The sequence below is a fragment of the Schistocerca gregaria genome, chromosome 6, assembly GCF_023897955.1.
Source record: "Schistocerca gregaria isolate iqSchGreg1 chromosome 6, iqSchGreg1.2, whole genome shotgun sequence".
Classification (NCBI taxonomy): Eukaryota; Metazoa; Arthropoda; class Insecta; order Orthoptera; family Acrididae; genus Schistocerca; species Schistocerca gregaria.
The window spans coordinates 52633381-52657766 of NC_064925.1; the positions used below are offsets into that span (position 1 = coordinate 52633381).

A 24386-nucleotide genomic window follows, 5' to 3' on the forward strand; every position below is an offset into this window, starting at 1 on the left:
TGTCTATAGGAGTCTCATAAAACGCTCTTCATTTGACACCAAAGTCTGTTGGAATAAAATTCAATTGTTGTGGAGGCCATGAAATTGAATCACATCGGCCTAGCCATCCATGTCAGAGTCGTTGGTCTAATTGTTCCCGAACGTGACGTGAAAAGTGAGCAGATGTGCCAGCATGCTGAATGAGGCTCGAACCATATCAGAGGGTTAGGATAGACGTCAAATGACATCAGCTGATCCAATGTAAGTACACTCCATCGTGACTACCCTGTTCCATACCTACTTTTCAAACATGTTTTCAGATGGCTGTAGCATGGAAACGGTACTTTTCTGGACATGGGTTTTAGTTCACAATGTTGTTTTCTCAGTCCCCTCTACAAGTGCTAGAAGTTTGTAAAGGGAATTCTAGAGCACTCCGTATAGCTTCCATCTAGAGCCCAATGTCAGTTGCAGTGCTGCTGTCTAATCAAACACTGTTCTACTTTCTAATCTGTGCAAAACTGCCAGAGACAGTCCTTGTCAGGTCGCCATCGATAAGAGAACTCTAGATGGCCTCCTTGAGGTTCCAGGGGTTAGAATAGGCCTGAGGTATTCCTGCTTATCGTAAGAGGCGACTAAAGGAGTATAAGACGTTTTGGCCTTTGTGATGGTCTCCTGTAGGGTTTGACCTCCATTCTTCAAAATTTTCCCAAAGAGCGAGCCAGTTGGGGAAGGGCGCCTTACATGGTGCATCGTGTCCATCGCGCATTTAGATTTTTAGCCCACTTTCTCGTCATCACATTGCAGAACTGCTGATTCTCCATCTCCTGGGCGAAGACTCCTTCCTGCATGCGTTTTCCATCATGCACTACCGGTTCTGGCGTCAACGATGACCTTGGATTTATTTGCACCTGATATCCAGCATGGTAGCCAGTCCATTGTGGTGGGGCCGCTATGTAACATGTTGATTGTAGCCTCCTGACCACATAGGGATTGCTCTGCTGATGCCTGCGCCATTAACTCCCCATGTATGCCAAGGGGTAAAAGCCCATCCCCCTGGGGCACTGGGTCTCCCGGCAATGGCCATCTTGCCAAGTGGCCATTGCTGTGGCTGAGTGGCGCCCGTGGGCAGGACTCCTGGTCAGAGTGGGTGGCATCAGGGCCGATGACACACGATGAAGCATAGTCCATCATCTCTTGCTGATGCTGAATCACCATCAGTCTCTAATTATTCACGAGCTCGATTCAACGCACAGAAGTATGACCCCAAATCATTCCCCTCCATGGCCACAAAATGTGAGGAACATCAGGCTAAGGATGGCAGCGGATCTTATTCACCCCAGTACCTTGTATGTTAGCTGATGGGGAATCTTTCATGACGATGAAGTCTCATTTTTTTGTTGAGCATTTAGAGGACAAGTTTGGGGAGGTGGAAGGATTGTCCAAAATGAGATCTGGGTCAGTCTTGATCAAAACAGCATCCTCTGCCCAGTCATGGGCGTTACTCGCTTGTGACAAGCTGGGGGATGTTTCTGTAACCATCACGCCCCCATAAGAGCTTAAATATGGTTCAGGGTATCATATTTAACAGAGTCCTTATTGTGCAGTCTGATGATGAGCTGCGCGCCAATTTAGAGCGCTGAGGTGTTCATTTCGTCCAGCATGTCCACCAGGGTAAGAGGGATAATCAGGTTTGCAACCAGTGCCTTCATCTTGGCCTTCAAGGGTGATACATTGCCCAAGGAGGTCAAGGTGATGGTCTACCGCCGAGATGTAAATCCCTACGTCCCTCCCCCAGGGGCAGCGCTTTAAGTGCTGGAAGTTCGGCCATATGTCTTCCCGCTGTACTTCCAGCATCACATGTCGAGATTGCGGACGCCCATCACATCCCAATACTCCATATGCCCCGCTTCCCATCCATGTCAGCTGTGGAGAGCACCATTCGCCCTGCTCACAAGACTGCAAGGTTCTCCAGAAACAAAGGAAAATCATGGAGTACAAGCCCCTTGACCGACTGACCTACACTGAGGCTAAGAGAAAATTTTGAACACCTGCATCCTGTACGTATGACATTGTCTTATGCCACTGCTACACCAGTTCTGGCCCCATCAGCTCCGCCAACCCCAGGAGTAGTTCCTTGGGTGACTCCCTTCCCAGGTTTCTGCTGGCGGGAAAGGAGACACCTGCCAGTGGCTGAATAGCTCAAAAGCAGCTAGTCATTGGGCTTCACATTCATCCTCAGTCCTGGAGACTGAGTCAGTAAAGTCCTCCCAGCCAGTGAAATCCAAGGAGCAGAGAGAGAAATCTATAAAGAAGGCCCATAAGACCAAGGAAATTGCGGTAGCACCCACACCACCGCTACCTAAAAGCTCTGCATCAAGCTCTACATCTGAGGATGCGGTGGAGATTCTGGCACCTGCTGAGGACCTAGATCTCTCCAGACCCTCAGACACAATGGATATAGACTGCTCAGGCAAAAAGTCGATGGCAGCAGGTGACCCTGAGGCGTAAACTGCCTCATTGAATGTTCGATGCCTTCCCAGTCTCACGGTTACGTAATCCTCCAGTGGAATTGCGGCAGTTTTTTCCACCACATGGCTGAGCTATGGCAGCTGTTAATCTTTACACCTGCTATCTGCATTGCCCTCCAGGAAACCTCGTTCCGGCAATGCAGACCCCTCTCCTCCACGGCTAAAAGGGATATTGCAAGAACCATAGCGACTATAATCGAGTGTCAGGTGGAGTTTTCGGTTATGTCTTAAACTCAGTCTGTAGTGACTCTGTACCCCTTCAAACCCCTCTTGAAGCTGTGGCTGTCAGAATAAGGCCAATGCAGGAAATAACTGTCTGCAATGTATATCTTCCTCCAGATGGTACAGTACCCCTGAATGTATTAGCTGCACTGATCGATCAACTCCCTAAACCTTTCCTACTTTTCAGAGCCTTTACCTCCCATAACCCCTTGTGGGGTGGCACCATGCCTACTGCCTGAGGCAGAGATGTCGGAACTTTACTGTCTGAGTTCGACCTCTGTCTCTTAAATATTGGTGCCGCCACACATTTCAGTGTGGCTGCCTGAGCAACACCAACTGGGGTACAGACCACTCTATGCTGGTGCAGCTCTACAGAGCCCTTGTTCAATTCGCCTTGACTATGGGAATGTGATTTGTGGTTCAATGGCGTTTGCTCGGCCCATTGCACCATTGTGGAGTTCGACTTGCGACAGTAGCTTTTAGGATGAGTCCGGTGACAAGTGTACTGGTGGAGACTGGAATCCCTCCATTGAAGATCAGACGTGCACAGCTGCTCACCAGTTACGTTGCACACATTCGTAGCTCTCCTGAACATCCTAATTGTAGTCTTCTTTTCCCAACCGAGGTGGTTCACCCCCCGCATAGGTGGCCCAGGTCAGGGCTAATGATTGCGGTTCGTGTGAGATCGCTTCTATCTGAACTGGAGTCCTTCCCTTTACCACCTCTCCTCGAGGTCCATTCACGTACACCTCCACGGTGTAGCTGTAGGCTGAAGCTCCGCCTGGACCTTTTGCGTGTCCCTAAGAACTCAGTTAACCTTGAGGTTCTCTGCTGTCACTTCCTCTCGATTCGTGAAGTGTTCAGGGGTTCTGAAGTGGTTTACACCGACAGCTCGATGGCTGATGGTAATGTTGGGTTCACCTTTCTCCACAGAGGCCATATTGAACAGCATTCCTTGCCCGACGGCTGCAGTGTATCAATGCAGAGCTGGTGGCCATATTGCGTGCATTTCAGTATATCCAATCATGCCCCAAGGAATCGTTTCATCTGTGTACTGACTCCTTGAGCAGCCTAAAAGCTATCGACCAGTGGTACCCTCATTATCCTTTGGTAGCGACCATCCAGGAGTCCATCTATGCCCTGAAACGCTCCAGTCGTTCAGTGGTGTTTGTCTGGACCCCAGGACACGGCGGCATCCCAGGAAACGAACTTGCCGACAGGCTGACCAGACTGACTATGCGGAAACCGCATCTGGAGATGGGCATCTCTGAATCTGACCTGCGTTCTGATTTATGGCGCAGGGTTTTTCGGCTTTGGGAGACGGAATGGCGTAACAGTATGCACAACAAACTGCATGTCATTAAGGAAACTATGAATGTGTGGAAGTGGCTGCCTGAGCAACACCAACTGGGGTACAGACCACTCTATGCTGGTGCAGCTCTACAGAGCCCTTGTTCAATCCGCCTTGACTATGGCTCTGCATTGGCCACGCTCCGGCGACCCACGGCTACCTCCTGCACCATGAAGAGTCGCCTCGGTGTCAGTGCGGTGCCCGGTTGACAGTGGCCCATATTCTGGCTCACTCTCCCATTTTGATTGCCCAGTGACGAAATCATGGATTACCGGGCTCGTTGCCACTCATTTTATTTGACAATGTCGTATTGGCTGATTTAGTTTTACGTTTTATTTGTGATTGTGGGTTTTATCATTCGATCTAAGTTTTAGCGCGTGTCCTTTGTCCCTCTGTGTCCTCCACTCTAGTGGTTTTAATGTGCTGCAAAGTGGCTGGCTTTTCCTTTTTATTCTTGTAGTCGGCTAGCCACTGTAATCTGCTTTCTTGTTTCACTGTCTTCTGTTTCTAGCGTCTCTCTTGTTTTCTTGTCCTCTTTTGTTCCTTTCAGTGTTCGTTGCCTATCCTTCGTTGTTGTGGTTTTTCCTTTCTTTCCGTTTTGTGTTATAAGTATCAGCTGTTTTGTTCTCACACTTGCGGCATTGTTTTATTAGGAACAAGGGACCAATGACCTCGTAGTTTGGTCCCTTACCCTCTCTTTTAAACAAACAAACAAACCAACCAACCAAACCAACCAACTCCAGATGGCTCTGATTCCAGTTCACTCACGGGTGAGTAGTGAGCTATAGGAGAGACAATAAAAAATCTGTATATGTGCGCATGTGTACGCATACTTTCCCTGTTGATTCTATTAAATATTTCGTCTTAACTTTTCAGTACATTTCTCTTCATAATGGTACCATTACTTAGAAGCAAAGTCAATCCACTGGGGGTGCAAACCATTACTGCTTGTTAAAACGTTTTACTTACTACTAGTTTATCAGCGAGTTTCTTGAATCTCCAGAGGTCACTGTATTTCAACTGGGCTCCTGAAACATCCTATGTTGTTCCCTCGGTTCCCAGGCATCATATACATTTTTGTGTAGCGATCACAGGCTGGATTCAGTATCGTCCTTAACGAGAGGAGAAACTTCAATAAAACACACATGCATACTTTCCTCTTTGATATACAAAATGAAAACTGGCAAAATGTATATGAGGCTCAAACAGTAGACAGCAAATATGAAGCATTCTTGGATATTTTCTGTTATTATTTTAATTGCCACTTTTCCTTACAAGCAAAATGTATCAACAAAGATAGGAAACTCTCCAGCTGGATCACCCCAGGAATCATTAGATCATCACAAAGAAAAAGAGAACTTTTTGACATTAGCAAATCCAAACTAGGCAGTAGTGAAGCATTTAAGTCATACTTTACTCTACATAAAAAGATATTAAGGAACGTAGTAAATGCAGCCAAAAAGCTACAGAATGATAAGTGCCTCAAATTGTCATCAAATAAGAGCAAAAGCATGTGGCAACTTATTAATATGAATACTAATAGAGGAAAACAACTACAAAGTGATATTAGCTTGAAAATAAATGGAAAATTAGTCTCCAGTGGGAAAGAAACAGCAGAGGAATTCAATAACTACTTTACAGAAACAGTAGAAAACCTGGCTAACCATCTTAAAAATAGCTGTCCCTTACAACTAGAACCAAACTTACGCTCTGAGACTCTATTTTTAAGACCTACATCTGAAACTGAAATAGAAAAGACACTTCACAGCAAAATTAAAAAAAAAATTCATCTGCTGGAAAAGATCAAATTCCATGCTTCCTCCTTCACAATTGCAGTAACTTTATCAGTAAACCCCTAGCCCATATAATAAACTTCTCATTCCTGAATGGTGCATTTCCTGGTATGCTCAAAATTGCAAAAATTATACCTGTCCACAAAAAAGGAAGCAGTGAGGATCCCAGTAATTATCGACCCATTGCACTGCTTTCAACTTTCAGTAAAGTATTTGAATATATAATGGCCACAAGAATCATGTCCTTTCTAGACAAAGAAAATATCCTGTCACCTGCTTAGTTCGGCTTCCAAAGTAAGAAAGCTACAACTGATGCAATACAAGAATTTCTAGATCATGCACTGGAGCTTGTGGACAAAAAACTCCCAGCCATAGGTGTCTTCCTAGATCTAACAAAGGCCTTCGACATGGTTAATCATAGTATACTTTTGCAAAAAATGCATTCCTATGGAATAAGAGGAAATGCCTATGACTGGTTTAAAAGCTATCTGGAAGATCGACAGCAGTATGTCGAATTAAATGAAACTAAGCTCTCAGGTACAGCTAGCACTGTACATTCCTCCATGCATACCATAAAGCAAGGCGTTCCCCAAGGCTCCATCCTGGGCCCCTTGCTGTTCTTACTTTACATAAATGACCTTCCTCACAGCCTACCAAACACAAAAACCCTTTTGTTTGCTGATGACACCTCTATACTCGTATCTGCACCCGAACAAATTCTCCAATCTCATATAGATAGGACCACAGATCAAATAAGTCGATGGCTTCAAAGTAACAGGCTGCTGCTAAATGCAAAAAAGACAATTGGAATAACCTTCCACACGGCCCAAAACAGAAATCCATTACTACCAACTATATCACTGGAAAAAAATAATGTTAAACTTGAAAATGAAATAAAATTTTTGGGCGTCACTATTACTGAAATGCTCACATGGAAAAGGCACATTGATGTTACCAGCACAAAACTTAGTAAAGTATGCTTCATGATTAGATCAATAAGGAATGTCACTAACACAAGTACCCTAACCACAATGTACCATGCACTCTTTCACTCTGTACTTAGCTACGGAATCATCTTCTGGGGCCAAAATTCTGAATCAATCAAGATATTCAAACTGCAGAAGATAGTCAGAACAATTATGTTCAAAAAACAAAGAGACACTTGTAAACCATTATTTAAGAAACTAAATATTTTGCCCCTCCCATGCCAATGCATACTAGAATTATTATTCTTTACCAAAAAAAGTATCAACAAAATTAGCAAAAATATGGATTACCACAATTATGACACAAGATCAAAAACCTCTCTAAGAATACTTACCCACTCAACAAAACTGTACAGTGACAGTGTCAAGTGTATGGGAATAAAATTATATAATCATCTTCCAACTTTTATACAAGAAATCCAAGAAATAAATAAATTCAAACACAGTGAAGTCTCTTTTAATAAAATATTGCTTTTATACCATCCAGGAATATTTGGAATCAAAATTGTCTTAGTGCATGATAATGTATCAAAGCTGAATGTTGTTAAGTCAATTTTGTCACATCATGTAACAATTCTCTGTAAAGCTGTAACTTTAAGTAACATAATTTTGTAGGTAATGTAAAATAATCATTCTTCTGTGTTCTTGTTTACTGTTTTAGACTCCTGTAAACTGTATATTTGTATTGACTTATCCCATATCAGTTGTACAAGCCATTGTACTGATTTGATCTACGGGACAAATAATAAATAAATAAATAAATAAATAAATAAAAGCCCTGCTGGCTAGAGATATGTTATAGATGGACTAATGACCCTCTTGTACCTTTTCGTACTAAAAGCAGTCACTGGAGCAGGAAGACTGCAGTGGACATTTCTGATAGTGTTTTGCTCCAGGTAATGGGACTCTATAGGTGTGGAGGAAAAAACACTGAAGGATGATCTTGTGGCTGTCTTCTTATGGGATTTATGCCTGTCTTGCTAAAAGATAGCGTGACACAACAAGACAGATGAATTTTTTTAGTACTTGTGGGTTAAACAAACTACAGTGCTTACTTGTACAATGATATGCAAGGAAGACGTCCTTGGTCAAGACTCAAAACAAGTATCCTGGTACATCTCTCAGAACGATGATCTGAATCAATATTTAACTTGGGATGTGCAACGCCAGTTGATATTAATCAGTCTCACCTTTTTCTTTTCAGAGTCTCAAGGGGTGAGAGTGCGCCATGAAGCCTATAACCAGACACTGGGAGAGCAGTCTCTTTCACAAGATCACCATTTCAAACTTCCTCTCCCTGCTTATGTCTTGAGGTAGTGTACAGAAGTGACAGCAAAATCCTGACTGCCATGGAGATAAAATCCTGGTAAGTTATTTGTGGTCTTCAGCCTAGATATCTTTCTTGGGAATCATTAAATGTTACTGTTGTAAGTCCTTTTATTCAATAACAGTGTAACTGGAAGTGACTAAAATTATACCAGAACTTGAAGCAGAAGACCGAACCCAGAGCTGTAATCCAGCCATCATGGGTCACTGAACTGCCTGATCAGCAGAAACAACTGTAAGTGAGCCACAGGTGACAAAGGGATGCTGCTATGAAAAGAAATGACTCCCCAGACTGTCTCTCCTGGTTGTCGGCCTTTATGGTGGGCCACAGTCGTGTTGGTATCTCATCATTCTCCAAGGTGTCTCTAGATATGTCTTCACTGATCATCAAGGCTCAGTCCAAAGTGGAACTCACCACTGCAGACAGTTCTATATCAGTCTATGGGATTCCAGGCCAAAAAGTGTCTGGAGACGCTCCAGACATTGGTGGGATACCAAACCGATTGTCACCTGCCATACGGCCTGACAACTGGAATGTCATTTCTCTTCAAAGCAGCAACCCTTTGGGTGTCCTCTGTGGCATCCTTACAGCACAGTGGTACGTCAGCAGTTTTTTATGCCCTGTATTGTTACAATTCATGGCAATCACTCTGGGTACATATGGCTAGAGTTTCTACTGTTGGTCTTCATGGCTGCCATACCCTACCTTGGCCAGCGAGGTCTTTGAATCTCTACCCAACTGAGAACATTTGCAGCATTTTGGATAGGGCCATCCAGCTATCCTGGGATTTTGATGATCTAATGCACCACTTCGACACAATTCAGTATTATATCACTTAGGAGGACATACAATGATAATCAATCAAGGCCAAGCCAAATAATTACTTCCATAAAGCCCAGAGGTGACCCAACACATTACTGTCCTGCTCGATATTTGGAGCTCTTTCTCTTGAATAAATCATGAAATATTTGTGAAATTATGATCATTCGTTTGTCTGTACATGCACTTCACATCTGATGATTTGTGCCTCATTCGGGTAGTTCCTTCATGGATTTCTTTTTCTCTCTTTTGTATGAGTGTTTTACATATCTATAAAGTGCATGTCATGTTACAAAACCATGCCAGGTGGTGGTAGAATATTCTCGGTAATGCAAAAATGGTGTCATTTGTGTTGCTTAGTGAAGAAAGATATCAAAATATATTTTGTTTATACCGCAGAACATGTGGCATTTATGTAGCTATGACTGAAGTGTTCATGCTAACTGTAAAGTTAAAGTGCTAGAAACAGTGGAAAAAGGCCTCAAAGTGATGAAGGACTTAGACACAACTAGTTGTACAACAAATCAAAGAAATATGGAAAATCTAAGCTTGGCTCAAGTGAATTTAAGATTAAAGATCTTCTAATAAATACAGTTTTTGCTTTCTGGTAACCATAAAAGACAAACTGCAGGAATTCTTTGTTACCAGCAAGCTCTCAGTATTATGAGTGCTGTGAAACCTGGAACAATTCTGCAGGAAATTATGTGCTGTAAAAGCATCAATTGTGTGGGGCAAAAATAATACATTGTGATAGTATGTGGCAGGAATATGTGCAAAAATGAACTCAAAATAGCAACTAAAAGTTTTACAGCACTCATCATGTAAATAGGGGATCAAAAACTGATTGTAGTAAGTGGACCACACAGCCAAGATCTAGTGAAATCTCCTTCAGTACAGAGAGATCCAAAAAGGCAACAGGATGTACAGAAAAATCAGCCAGTCCACTTAAAATGCCTCGTCTTGACGTAGCTAATCTGGAAAAAAAAAAACCATGTTACAATACGAGATGAATTTGAATGACAGTTGCAAAACACAACTCAGATGGACAATTAAATGTTTATTCTAGAAACATCAAGTGATGACAAACATTTTGTGTTATTTTCTGTTGAGATAACAGCACAAAATATTTTAAAAAAATAATAATTATGTTTTGTATGTACTGATCTTCTTGTAATGATTCAGACATCTTTTTCACAAAACCCATGGTCTAGGTAAAATATCCAGTCAAAAAATAGTATATTAATCTTAGTGATGCAAATATTAATACTGCAAAGTCATATAGTGCCTGTAATTCCTAAATGAATACACTGTGCAGGTATGGCATATTTTCACTCAGACACTGCCTAAGTAGTCTTACTAAACATTCTTCTTCAGTAATACACAATGTAGCCCTAAGTATTGACAGATAAAAATAACATACCCTTGTTCAAGATTTAGTCCATCTATCAGTTATTAGAAGCAGATATTTATGCATAAAAGTATACTAAATTGAGTGCATACAAAAGGATCTCCTCAGAATTAGACCTTGGTGAATTTGCAGTCCGTTTACAATATGAAAAGTGGGGAGGAGGGTATCCAGGAACAAATGTGCACAAAATATTTAATAAATTTTTGACATTATTTAAACTAAAATCTGAGGAAGCATATCCCAAACAACTGTGTGCTATTAGAACTTCACAAAGAAACACACAGGTGACAACATGTACCAAAAAATTTTCTGTCTTAGGTATAAGCAAAGCAGTCTGGATCATTATCTGGCAGACACCAATGTTGGACACCACCACCTCACTTCACAAACTATGTTAATGTATACTCCAGCAGCATTGCTGAGATAATATGGCAGAAATTTCCCGGCACATATCTCATTCAACAGTGACCAACCAGCAAACTCGGTGGCACATATAATATGCCAATTAAATAAAAAAATACAGATCTAGGTAAATCTGAGTTTGTGTTCTTAAAGAATGCTCAGTTACCACTAACAGAAAGAAATAATTTATCATTAAAGTCTGGCTACTTTTTCATATGCCTGAAGCAAGAAAAATTATTATCTCTACTCAAAAACAGTGATGTGGAAAATTGCAGACAAATTTCAGTACCATCTTCCATTTCCAAAATTATAGAAACAGTAATACTAAATGTACTAAATAATTGCCTAAATGACTCTGGGACAGCCTTGACTGCAGATTTCTAGACCTGCAGTATCAGGTGGGAATTTGTAGGACTCTTCTTGATAGTACAGGGGTGCATTACACAAAGCAAGCAGCTACATGGGTAGCATATTACTCGTGGAGTGCACATGAGTGTTTTTTAGGCCAGCTGATAGTTTGAGGCACTCTGATGAACACTCACCATTCGAAATGCAAAAGGGAAGTCATACTACTTTAAAGTAAAGACACTTCAACTGTCAAAATTTTATTAGCAAATTTTTGAAATATTCATTATGAATTTCATGAATTTACTGCCCTGTAGGAAAGTTCTTGCACTCAAATTATTCTTGGGACTGAGAGCTGGCTAAAACCCAAAGTAGATAGCTCTGAGGTACTTGGTGAGCCATGGAACATGTATCAGAAAGACCAACTGGATGATGCTGTTGACAAAATGTGATAGTGAAGTTATATGGTGATATGTAACATATATTGTTGAATGTTTTTACCAGCAAAACAATTCCACTGCACCAGTCATTCAAAGTAAGTCTGTGGTCAGTGGCACATAAATCTCATACCATGCAATACTAGTTGGAGGTGACTTGAATCTACTGACAATAGACTGAGATGTCTATGGATACATTGCAGGGAGTTCAGACAGAAAGTTGTGCAAAGGACTTTTGAATATGTTTTCTGAAAATTGCCTTCAGCAGCTAGTTTGGAAGCCCACATGGACTGGAAGTATCTTTAAACATTGTAGCTACAAACAGGCTGGACCTCATCAACAGTGTCAGTATAGAATCATTGGTGATCATGATGCCATTATAGCAGTTACAAAAGTTATGAAATCAGCCAAGAAAGCTAGGAGAGTGTTTCTGCTAGAAAAAGCAGATAAGCAGTTCTTAGCATCTCACTTAGACATTGAATTGATCTCACTTAGACATTTAATTGATATCACTTAGTTTCAGTAAGGTGGACGTAAAGGAATTATGGCAAAGTTTAAACAGATTGTAAATTGTGGCTTTGAGAACTATGTGCCTAGTAAGTGGATTAAGGGCATGAAAGACATCACCACTGTTTAACAACAAAATTTGGAAAATGCTGAGGATGCAGAGGCTGTTGCACTCTCAGTTCAAAACAAAACACACAAAATGACAACACGCAAAGGTTTAGTAAATATTTGTGTGCCTGTGAAGAGATCTATGTGCAAAGCATACAGCTACTACCACCATTATACATTAGCAAAAGATCTGCCAGAGAACCCAAGAAAATTATGATCCTCTGTAAAATTACTAAGCAGGTGTATGGGTGCCATCCAGTCGCTTGTTGACCAGTCTGATGTGGCAACTGAAGATAGCAAAATGGAAGCTGGAGTTTCATATCTCGTGTTTAAGCAATCATTCTTGCAGGAGAATCGTACAAAGATAGCATTGTTTGATTTGAACAGATTCCTGTATGGACAACATAGCAATAAGCACCCCTTGAATAGAGAAATAACTGAGATATGACAATAAATAAGTTACCAGGCCCAGAGGAAATCCCAGTTCAGTTTTATAGTGTGTACGCTATGGCACTGGCCCCTTACTGTTATCGCAAATGTCTCATCCAACATAAAGTCCCAAGCGACTGGAGGAAAATGACTCCTGTATGTATAAAGGGCAAAAGAAGAGATCTGCAGAATTAAAGATAAATGTTCCTTACATGGTTTGCTGCAGATTCCTTGAACATATTCTCAGGTCAAGAATCTTAGGTTCATGAATCAGTGTGGTTTTAGAATGCATCACTCTGGTTTTAGAAAGCATGGCTCATGTGAAACTCAGCTTGCCCTTTTTTTTATATGATGTACAGAATGTTAACAAAGGTGTTAGCATATGGAATAGTTCCCCAGATATGTGAGTGGCTTGAAGACTTAAGTAATAGAACACAGTATGTTATCCTCATGAGAGTTCATCAGAGATGAGTGCTATGCCCACAGACCTAACTGAATCATGCATGCCCCGCCGCCACTCAGCCTGGCCGCACATCCGCGGTGGTCAGCCTTAGCTTCACTTCGCGACCACTGGAGATTCATGGCATTATCTCCGGCAGAAGACGTCATGCTATTCAACAGTTGTTGGCTGCAGCTCCCTCTATAGCCACAAGATGTAACGGGAGCACAGACCTGACACCATGGCCACTCACTCTTGCTCACTAGCTGTGTCAATGTCAAAGTGTTATTGTATAGATATTATATGATTACCTTGGACTTAGAACTTAGTTACAATTTGGATTGCACTGTCGATTTGTGAATTGTATTGTGAACTTAATTACATAGCTACTTGCTATGAGAGCAATAAATGGTGCCTGCTTCAGTGTGGAGAATAAAGATAAGTAATCTTCCTGATCGCTGGCACCTTACTTTGAGACTAATCTTTTCTCGGCCATCAGATCTTGCTTCACACCATGGTCATGTCCTGCTACCAATTCCAATTTATGTTTGCCACCCAGGCAGACATAAAAATGAGGGTAATGTCAGGAGTGCCCTAGTGAAGTTTAATAGGCTCACTATTATTTTGTGTAAGCATAAATGATCTGGTGGACAGGATGGACAGCAATCTCCAGTTATTTGCTGATGATGATGATGTGGTGTACAGGAAGGTGTCAAAGATAAATGATTGTAGGATGAATATATTAAAAACAAAGATTCCAAGACTTACCAAGCAGGAAAGCGCCGGCAGACAGGCACATGAACAAAACACACAAACACACACACAGAATTACTAGCTTTCGCAACCGATGGTTGCTTCTTCAGGAAGGAGAGGGAAAGACGAAAGGATGTGGGTTTTAAGGGAGAGGGTAAGGAGTCATTCCAATCCCGGGAGCGGAAAGACTTCCCTTAGGGGAAAAAAAGGACAGGTGTACACACACACACACACACACACACACACACACACACACACACACACACACACACACACATCCATCCGCACATACACACACACACACACACACACACACACACACACACACACACACATCCATCCGCACATACACAGACACAAGCAGACATATTTAAAGGCATCACATTTAAAGGCATCATTGCTTTGCCTTAGTGTGTGTGTGTGTGTGTGTGTGTGTGTGTGTGTGTGTGTGTGTGTGTGTGTGTGTGTACACCTGTCCTTTTTTTCCCCTAAGGGAAGTCTTTCCGCTCCCGGGATTGGAATGACTCCTTACCCTCTCCCTTAAAACCCACATCCTTTCGTCTTTCCCTCTCCTTCCTGAAGAAGCAACCATCGGTTGCGAAAGCTAGTAATTCTGTGTTTGTGTGTTTTGTTCATGTGCCTGTCTGCCGGCGCTTTCCCGCTTGGTAAGTCTTGGAATCTTTGTTTTTAATATATTTTTCCCATGTGGAAGTTTCTTTCTATTTTATTTACATCATCATTGACTGTAGGATGACTTAGACAAAATTTCTAGTTTTTGTGATTACTGGCAGCTAGCTCTAAATGTAGAAAGATGTAAGTTAACGGTTAGTGCAGATGTAGGAAATGTAATGTTCAGATACAGTGTTAGTAGTGTCCTGCTTGACACAGTCACATCATTTAAATATCTGGGCATAATGCTGCAAGGTGACATGAAATGGAATGAGCATCTGAGAGTTGGGGCAGGGAAGGCAAATGGTCAACTTTGGTTTATTAGGAGAATGTTGGGAAAGTGTGGTTCACTTGCAGAGGAGACCACATATAGGACTCTAGTATGAACTTTGCTTGAGTACTGCTAGGGTGTCTGGGATCTTCACAAGGCTGGATTGAAGGAAGATATCAAAGCAATTCAGAGATGAGCTGCTAGATTTGTTACCAGTAGGTTTGAACAACATGTAAGTGCTACAGGATGCTTTAGGAACTCAAATGGGAATCCCTGGAGGGTTGGTGATGACTTTTTAAGAAACACTATTGAAAAAATTTAGAGAACTGACATTTGAAGCTGACTCCCAAATGATTCTACTGCCGCCAACATACGTTGCACGTAAGGACCATGAAGATAAGATTTGAGAAACTAGGGCTCATACTGAGGCAAGTAGTCAGTTGTTTTTCCCTTAGTCTGTTTGTGAGTAGAACAGTCAAGGAAATGATTATTAGTGTTACGGGGAAGCCTCCACAATGCATGGTGTGGTTGCTTCTGTATTATGTATGTAGATCTAGGTGTAACTGTTATTTGTAGTAACAATTCAGTTTCAGGTCCAGAAGTAGTACAGTCAGTATATGAAAGTTGTTCTTGAAGACGGGACAAAGGTGAGCCTGTAAGTGTCATTTTTATGGATCTTTCAAAGGTTTTGGACCCTCTTGACCACAGAATTTTATTACATATCTTAGAGACATTTGCAAAAATAAGTAGATTTATTCTTACCAGGAAAACAGGTTGCAGTGTGTTGGAATTTCACATACATATACTGGCAACCCACTTGCCAAAACAAAAATATATTGATATATGCATCCTCAGGGCACTATATTAGGCTCTTTGTTTTCCTAATCTACATTAATGCTTCCGCACAGTGTGTCATGAATGGAGACAAATACTGTTTGCTGATCACAGAGAAAACAGCAACACAGTTTACAAAAATCCAATGACACTCTGAGATGTCCATAACCTGTCACTGAAGAGTAGAGTAACGCACTGAAGAGCCAAAGAAACTGGTACACCTGTCTAATGTCATGAACAGCCCCTGCGAACATGCATAAGTGCCACAACATTATGTGGCATGGACTCGACTAAAGTCTGACGTAGTGATGGAGGGAAGCAACACCACAAATCCTGCAGGGCTGTCCATAAATCAGTAGGAGTTCAAGGGAGTGGAGATCTCTTCTGAACAGCACGTTGCAGGACATCCCAGATATGCTCAATAATGTTTGTGTCTGGGGAGTTTGGTGGCCAGTGGAAGTGTTTAAACTCAGAAGAGTGTTTCTAGAGCCACTCTGTAGCAATTCTGAATGTGTGGGGTGTTGCATTGCCCTGATGGAATTGCCCAAGTCCATTGGAATACGCAATGGACATGAATGGATGCAGGCGAACAGACATACTTGTCCAAGCAGGCAACATTTCCAGTCATCACCGGTCCAATGTCGGTGTTGAAAGGCCCTGGCAAGGCATAAAGTGTAGTTTCATGCAGTCACCAAGGGTACATGAATGGGCCTTCAGCTCCAAAAGCCCATTCAGTGATGTTTTGTTGAATGGTTCACACATTGACACTTGAAGATGGCCCAGAACTGAAATCTTCAGCAATGTGGGAAAGGGTTGTACTTCTGTCACATTGAACAATTATTTTCAGTTATCATTGGTCCTGTTCTTGCAGGATCTTTTTCCAGCCACAGTGATGTCACAGATTTGATGTGTTTACCGAATACCTGATATTCACAGCACCCTCATGAAATGGTCATACGGGAAAATCCACACGTCATCGCTACCTAGGAGGTACATTGTCCCATTGCTTGTGTCAACTATAACACCATGTTCAAATTCACTTAAATCTTGATAACCAGTCTAACAACTGTGCCAGACATTTGTTGTCTTATATAGGCCTTGTGAACCACAGTGCCATATTCTGCCTGTTTTACATATCTCTGTATTTGAATACACATGCCTATACCAGTTTCTTCAGTGCTTCAGTGGATAAAGAGCACACACTTTATGAACTTCCATTTGAAAAAAGAAACACAGTGACATTATATTAAAAAGCCAAGAATGCTGTATTGGAATGTGTAGAAGATATAAAATTCATGGTGATGAATGTAGACTGCCAGTTGAAATGAAAGATTATTTCAGCAAAGAGAATATCTAAAATTTCTTATGCCATTCAGATCCAGTGCATAGCATTTATGGTTTGAAAGTGATCTAATTTGGATACATGCATTCAGTTCTCAGTTATGGGATTATGTTTTGAGGAATAAATGCTGGGAACATGCAGACTCTTCAAATTACAGGAAAGGGTAATACAAAACATAAGAAATAGCAACAATAGGTCTCATTGTGTGGAGCTATTTAAAATACTACAAATTCAGACTGTCATGCATAAATACAATTTACATCATGAAAAATCTGGCCCAGACAGCTCAATACATGAGCAGAAAGCCAGGTAGTCATTATTTACATCTAAACATGAAAAACAAGTCTACAGCCAAACTACTGTGATACATTTTGAACTGAAATTGTAGAACAATAATCAATAGGAATTAAACATATTATCAATCCCAGTGTCTTGAGCCAAATGTTTAAAAAACATTTATTTAATAACAGTTATTTCACTGCAAAGTGATGATTAAAATATCCTAAAAAAGGCACTTAGCATCCTTTAATATGTAGTATTTAACAATATAAAACAACTAGAAATGCTATAGGGTTAATTATCTAAATTATACAAACTGTAATAAATTATGTATGAAAAATCAAGCAATGGAAACTCCATGTTGGAATTCAACAATATTAGGAAAAGATAGATTGTAACTTACCATAATGATGCCATGTTAAGTTGCAGACAGGATCAATAGAAACACATTTACATATTAGCTTTAGGCCACAGCTTTCATCAGAAAGGAAGCACAAACACATTCCTTCACACAAGCAAGTATGCTACAAACATACGACCACCACCTCCGGCAGCATGGACCAGAATGCGTTCCAGTCTGAGCTGCCAGAGAGAGCTGTCATGTGAGTGTATAAGTGCCTTTTCAATTTTCCTGTCTGCAACTTGACAAGTCATCTTTACAGTAAGTAGCAATCTGTCTTTTCCTGATATTGTAGAAATTATGTATGTTATTTCCATGATAAGAACTTACCAACCACAGATTGCATTCATAACAATGTACATTGTAGCTCAGATGGATGAAAGAATGAATGAGTAAATAAATAAAGTCTAATGATTTTTTTCAACTAAATGGCCAGTGGAATGTTCTGTCTGATAAAGACACACAGATAAAACTGGATAACGTATCCTCCTTCCTTGGTTTAATGTTAGACAAGAAACTGTTAGTAATCTGTTTTGGAAACAACATACTGTCCCACAGCAAATTAAAAAAAAAAAAAAAAAAAAAGAAAGCAGTAAAGCCTTTCCAGATTTCTTGCCACACAAGTGTGAACACAATGTTTTGCAGTGAGACACACCAAACTAGTTTAACAGTGGACCAGGTGTTTTTTTTTATTTATGTTGCTGAACATAATGTCTGCCCTGCCAGTGCATGACACAGACTCCTACATCTCATGTCTTATTGTTTCAAAGGCTAGTTGCCAAGAGCTGCACTGAGGTCAAAATTCTTCTCGGTCGACAAGATTTATCAATATTCTGCCACAATCCTGGGCATCTTGAAATTGCTACAAAACTCTGTGAAACACGTGAAACTGCACTGCCAGTGTACTGTTAAGGTCCATAGTTAGTGCCACTGGTTCACTGGTGTAGCCTCTGGCAAAAACTGGCTACCATATCAGGTGCCTGCCCACATCATTCCAGCTACCATTTCAGAAATTAAGCATAGTATGTGACATCCTTAAAACAATCAAACTGGTTCCAAGAGATATATTGGTGAGTTTTGATGTAGTTTCATTATTCATTAAGTTCCCTCTCCAAGTACTGCTGGTTTTACTGGAACTATATTTTAAACTTCGCATGTTAAACTTCTTCTGTCGCAACATACTATCTGCATGACAGATATTGTTACAAACAAGTTGATGGAGTTCTGATGGGCATACATCTCTCATCTGTCATGATGAAGTTCTACATGTAAGTGTCTGTAGCGATTGCACTAAGGACAGCACCTAACTCACCCAAGCAGTGTGGTAATGATGGAGGGCACTTTAGATGAATTCATTGATCACATAAACATGATTTATAAAAACATTAAACTTACAAAAAAGATTGAGGAGGAAAGCTGCTTCCTGTTTCTGGATGCCTATGTAGAGACGAGACCTCATGGCATTCCAGGGCACTGAATATACAGGAAGCCCACCCACAGGGAACTGTATTGTCCAATGACTAGTTGCGATAATCCAGGGCAATGATACTCCTGTCTGCCAACACTGGTTTTCAGAGCAAATACCATAGGTGGCAAGCAACTTACTGGTGGAACTTCACTTCCTCAAAAAGGTGTTTTCTTCCAATTAAAGTGACCCACTACAGGGTCAGTGGAGAAAAACTTTCACTGAGGTAGGCAATAAATAATAGGCTTTCTAATATAATAAAAAAAATTTAGTATCAATTAACAAGAAAATACAATAATTTATCAGTTTACAGTTGTGATAGGATAAGCAAAAGTTAAGCATTTTGTCTACAATGGCTAGTTCACTGACTATCTGATGAAGACTGTCTTAAACACCTAAGGTGAGATGGATGTCTCTGAACACAGTCACAGTAATCAGCTGAGATACCAAAGTCTGGGATGCATGAGGGTCAAGAAGCCAAGTCTTAGCATAACAAGGACAAAGACTGCTTGCAGCTACAAATAATTCTTGTGGCAGGATTCCACAGGCTGGCAGGCTGGCTCAACTACAGGACAAGTGCTGGGCAATGGCTTAAGTGTCGATGAGTAGATGAATTGGACATGAAATATATGCAACCACATGACGTAGAACAATAAAATAATTCAATTCTGGCTGCATCTCCTATGGGCAAAGCCACTGCACTCTGTCAGAGAGGCAAGCACCTGCAGTCACAGTGGTGGCATAAAGTTGTTCTCTATAACACACCTCATGTTATTGTTATTATCATATCATATGGATGCATGTTTTTTGTCATCTTGTTGTTGTGGACCCTGTGCTCTCATGTGTAACCAACACATGTGGCACTGTCAAGTTTGTGGGCTACCTGCCTAGACATAGCAACCACATCCAGTGGAGATATGATGACACATCTTTGTGTCTAGGATGTTAACATCACTGCTGTCAGTGTCTGGAAGATGTAATGAATCCACTAGACTGTTGTCATTGTCTATCAGAATGAATGTCAGCTGCTGAAGGCATGAAACAGTTGGGAGACACTGTCAGGGGCTGTCACTCCCAGATGTGGTGTGGATCAGATCTGGAACAGGAAATGAGGAGAAACCTTCCACTGGGGCTGCAGGGGCCTTGTGAGAGTGTACTTAATTGAGGTACTTGTGGTGGCTAGGGCAATCTGATAGTTGGATATCAACATGGCCCTGCTAGTGTGGTGAGTGAAGTAAGCCAGCACCCATTGTTGGTGGCCCTAGAGAAAACCAGTGCCCGTATGTTTACACAAAGGGTATAGCAATAGTGGTGTTGGGATGGGAGTTTAGGATTGGAGAAATTGATTATGGAGTGCTGGGACTGTTGTTGTCAGTTTTGCTGCCAGGCTTGTCCTGTCCTGTGGTGTGGAGCGATAGGAGACTAGACCATGATGATGGTGCAACTTTGACATCTGTGTTTTGAAAGGGACAACAGGCTTTTCAAGCCATATGGAGTAGCTGTACATGGTCCAAACGAATGCCATTCTCTTCAAAAAAGTGTCAGAATTCTGCCGACATTATTGAGGCCTGTTACCTCCGACAATGGTTTCCAGTAACCCCTCAGTGGAAAAAATGATAAAGGCTTGCACGGTTTTTGCCAATGAAGTCAATTGCACCCACAAAACATAGATAAATTTGTTCCTAGCATCAACTAAAAAGGAGCCCAGGAAAGGCCCAGTGAAATCCAGATGAATCCAGGAGCAATGAATATTGCCTCAGGTGTTTTCAACACAGTTTCTGGTGGTAACAGTTCCTCAATGACCCTGGTGGAGTGACATCAATACCTGGCATTGGAGAGTTTGTGGGATGATGATCCTGATGTGGTCATTGTCTTTGTGCAGGAAGGAAATACCATTGTGAATTGACAGTTCATGCTAACAATGCCAAAATACCTGAAACTCCAGATGCTAGAAGAGTTTGCAATCCATCCCACGTTTCACAAACTAGATGTTGTCACAGAGGACAGAATCCTCTGGTGCCAGTGAATTATAGTTGTGCTACCTATTGGCAAATGTTTGATGGCCGCCCCCAACTTTGCACCTATGCAGAAGTGGACATCAAGTGCAGTGCCAAAGTTGGGATTTTGCCACCACCAGAAGATGTGATAACACATCAGCAGTTCCGTGCTGCACTGTTGAGCAGTAATGGATGTTGTAACGGCACACAGAAAGGAACAGTACTCAGTGGTGCAAGGGCTAGGCAGTCTTCAAAGATATGCTGGCATCAGCATTAAACAGTGGCTTATGATCTGTTAAAAGAACATTGGACATGCACATAATCATGTCATACATTGAGACCAACAGTGATGACCAAAGCCTCTTTTCCTATTTGACTCTGATTGTAGTGGTGTAAGTGTCAGTTTTTGGGGCAGACACAATTAGACCCACCTTTCCATTGATTTTGTGAGAAAGAACAGCCCCAAGGACAGAATTAGATGCATTTGACCTGGCAATCAGCAACTTGTAGGCACACTGGCTGAAGCAGTGCAATAAGTCCCAAAAAACCTTGTTTCAAGTAAGGGGACCAATGTCATTTAACAGTTTTCAGAATTAACTTATGAAGTACTTCAGCGATAGACATTGCATGGGGAATGAACTTTTGGTAGTAGTTCAACTGATTCAACACTGCTTTCAGTTGTTTGGTATTCCATTGATTGCATCTACAAGATGGGGAGGCAGGCATATCACTGAAGAACTGAAAATATGCAATAGATATTTAACATGTGGCACAAAAAACATTATTTGGCTGTGCCATACTTAAAGGTACCTTTTCAGAGAGCACTAAATAAAGCTTCCAAACTGGGGCTGAAAAGTCCTTTGTTTTTCTGACAGTGATGAGGATGTTGTTGTCGTCTTCAGTCCTGAGACTGGTTTGATGCAGCTCTCCATGCTACTCTATCCTGTGCAAGCTTCTTCATCTCCCAGTAGGATATCATCTAGATAATTAGCTGTACCCAGAACTCCTTACATCAGGTGTTCCAAATATAATTGAAATGTGGCTGGTGCATTGATGATGCCAAAAGGCAGGTGATTGTACTGAAAAAAAACCAGATGAGGTGTTGATGACTAATACATGCTTGCAGTGTTCATCTAGAGGTAACTGTAAATAGGCACCTCTATGGTTAACTTTTGTGAACAGAATGCCACCTGCAAGTTTATGATGTCTTCTGCCTGTATGATAGGATAGATGTCGATCACAATTTGTCTGCCTGTGGGCATGAAATGTCCACAGATTCTCAAGGATACATTTAGTTTTTCAACTACCGCAGCAGCAGCAGTAGTAGTAGTAGTAGTAGTAGTAGTAGTAGTAGTAGTAGTAGTCCATTGACTGTTGGCTACTGGATTCACAATTCCTTCCTTTTGCAGCCTTTGTATCTTGAGGCAAAGCTTTTCTACTTCTGAGCCTTGAAAAACTTAGGTGTTGCTGAGGGCTGCAAGGAGGTGTGTGCTTCAGATGACAGATGTGGGTAGTAAACACTGAGGCACATTTTGTAAAAAGTTCTTGAAGATTAGCACCATGTACATAAGGTTGGATGTGGTTCCCCAAACTGCAGACTTCAGCACCCAGATCATAGAGAGATCAAAACACAAGATATCTGTGGCTCTCTTTGAGTTGACAACTGAAACTGGGACTGACTGTGATGTTGCTTGATACATAATTTTGAGCACTGAATTGGCCCTTCATGTCAGTGGTGTCATTACTGTAGATTTTCAGTTGTTTTACAAAGGGTTCAAGTGCTGGTGAACCAAGGTGTCTACACTTACCCCAATTCACAGTGGTGGTGGAGGAATCAATATATATTTGAAAAGTGTTGGGAATGCCATTGATGACCTTCTATAATGCCAATACTCTATTAGAGATGGAGAGAAGGACCTTTATGTGGAAGACATCTGGGCCATGAACATAGTCACCATATTTGAGTCAATCCAGTGTGTCCAAATGAACACTACATTCATTCAGTCTAAGTGATGACTAGCAAACATCAGCATTATGTCCAGTTTTACCATGGACATCATACTCTGTGTAGCAAAAATAACATGGCCGGTGCTAGTGCTTGGTGAAACAGTAGCTGAATGATGGTAATTTGTGGTTGCATTGGTTGGATGTAACATCCCACCTAGAGGAAAATTTGTCTGGTGGACCTGGCAGGCTTGGATGGGTGGGGCTGAGCCTGGCAGTTGCATATGGGTTGGGTGGCAGATGGCAAGCACCTGCAGAAGGTCTTCAACGGTCAGTGAGAATCTGACTGCTTCTTAAAATGCTGGATGAATATGTGGCAAGTTGCTAACAATGGTCATTTCATTTGAGGAGGTCATTCTGGAATTCCTAAGCTGAGGATGAACTAGAATCGTATCCCTAACAAATGATTCTACATGCTACAGTCTGCACATTGCAATGGAGCACTGAAAATGGCAATGCTGGGGAGCTCCTGGCAGTTGTTATCCATTCCCAGCAGGATTGTCCTTTCTGCTTATGAAAACTAAAAAATTTGAGCCTGATGGTTGCCTTTTCAATTTGCAAATTGAATATTCCCTGAACTCTAGAAAATGAAGTACATAGTGGAGAAATCAGTACATTTCTGACACATTCTTCTGTTCGAGTCAAGTAAAGTAGTAACAGCAGTGGAGGCAGCCAGAAACATTTGAATCATGTATGGGTATAATGCCATTGAACAGAGTATGGCAAGAATATTATTTTTCATTTTAAGGAGGATTGTTTTGACATTAAATGCTCTTCCTCAAATCCCGAAGGTCTTCCTGAACATGGAGAGTCACTAAACACAATGATCCACATCATCATACTCAACAACTCGCAAATGAGATGAAATTTGGTCATCGCACCAGCATGTTGTTTGCATGCTGTGGGGAAGGTTCAAAAATTGAGTGTACGGGTACCACATGCTATAAGTCAAAATCACAAAGAACGGGACGCCATATGTCTCTCTGCTTGCTCATCATTAATTGGCAAATGAACAACACTTACCATTCCTATCCTGTATCATTAACGGCAATGAGAAATGGTATCTTCATACTAACATGTGGAGAATAAAGGAATAGATGAGCCCAATTAAAGCAGCAACTCTCTGAACAAAGATATGCGTCCACCTGCAAAACATAACGTTATACTTCTGTTGGAACTGTGATGGTGTGGTGTATTGCTTCTCTGAGGTGTAACTATCACTGCTGACATTTATTGTCGATAATAGAGATGTCAAGCAGATACAATCCAAGAGCAACCACCAGGAAGACTGC

General features: G+C 41.3%; 1 long non-coding RNA gene across 1 annotated transcript in view; it reads left to right on the plus strand.

Annotated features, from left to right (window-relative positions):
* LOC126278947 (uncharacterized) overlaps positions 1-24386 on the plus strand; it is a 156046-nt gene that overhangs the window by 102754 nt on the left and 28906 nt on the right. Inside the window, exon 2 of the long non-coding RNA XR_007550770.1 lies at positions 8064-8225. This is a non-coding gene — a long non-coding RNA (uncharacterized LOC126278947). The remainder of the gene's footprint in view (positions 1-8063; positions 8226-24386) is intronic.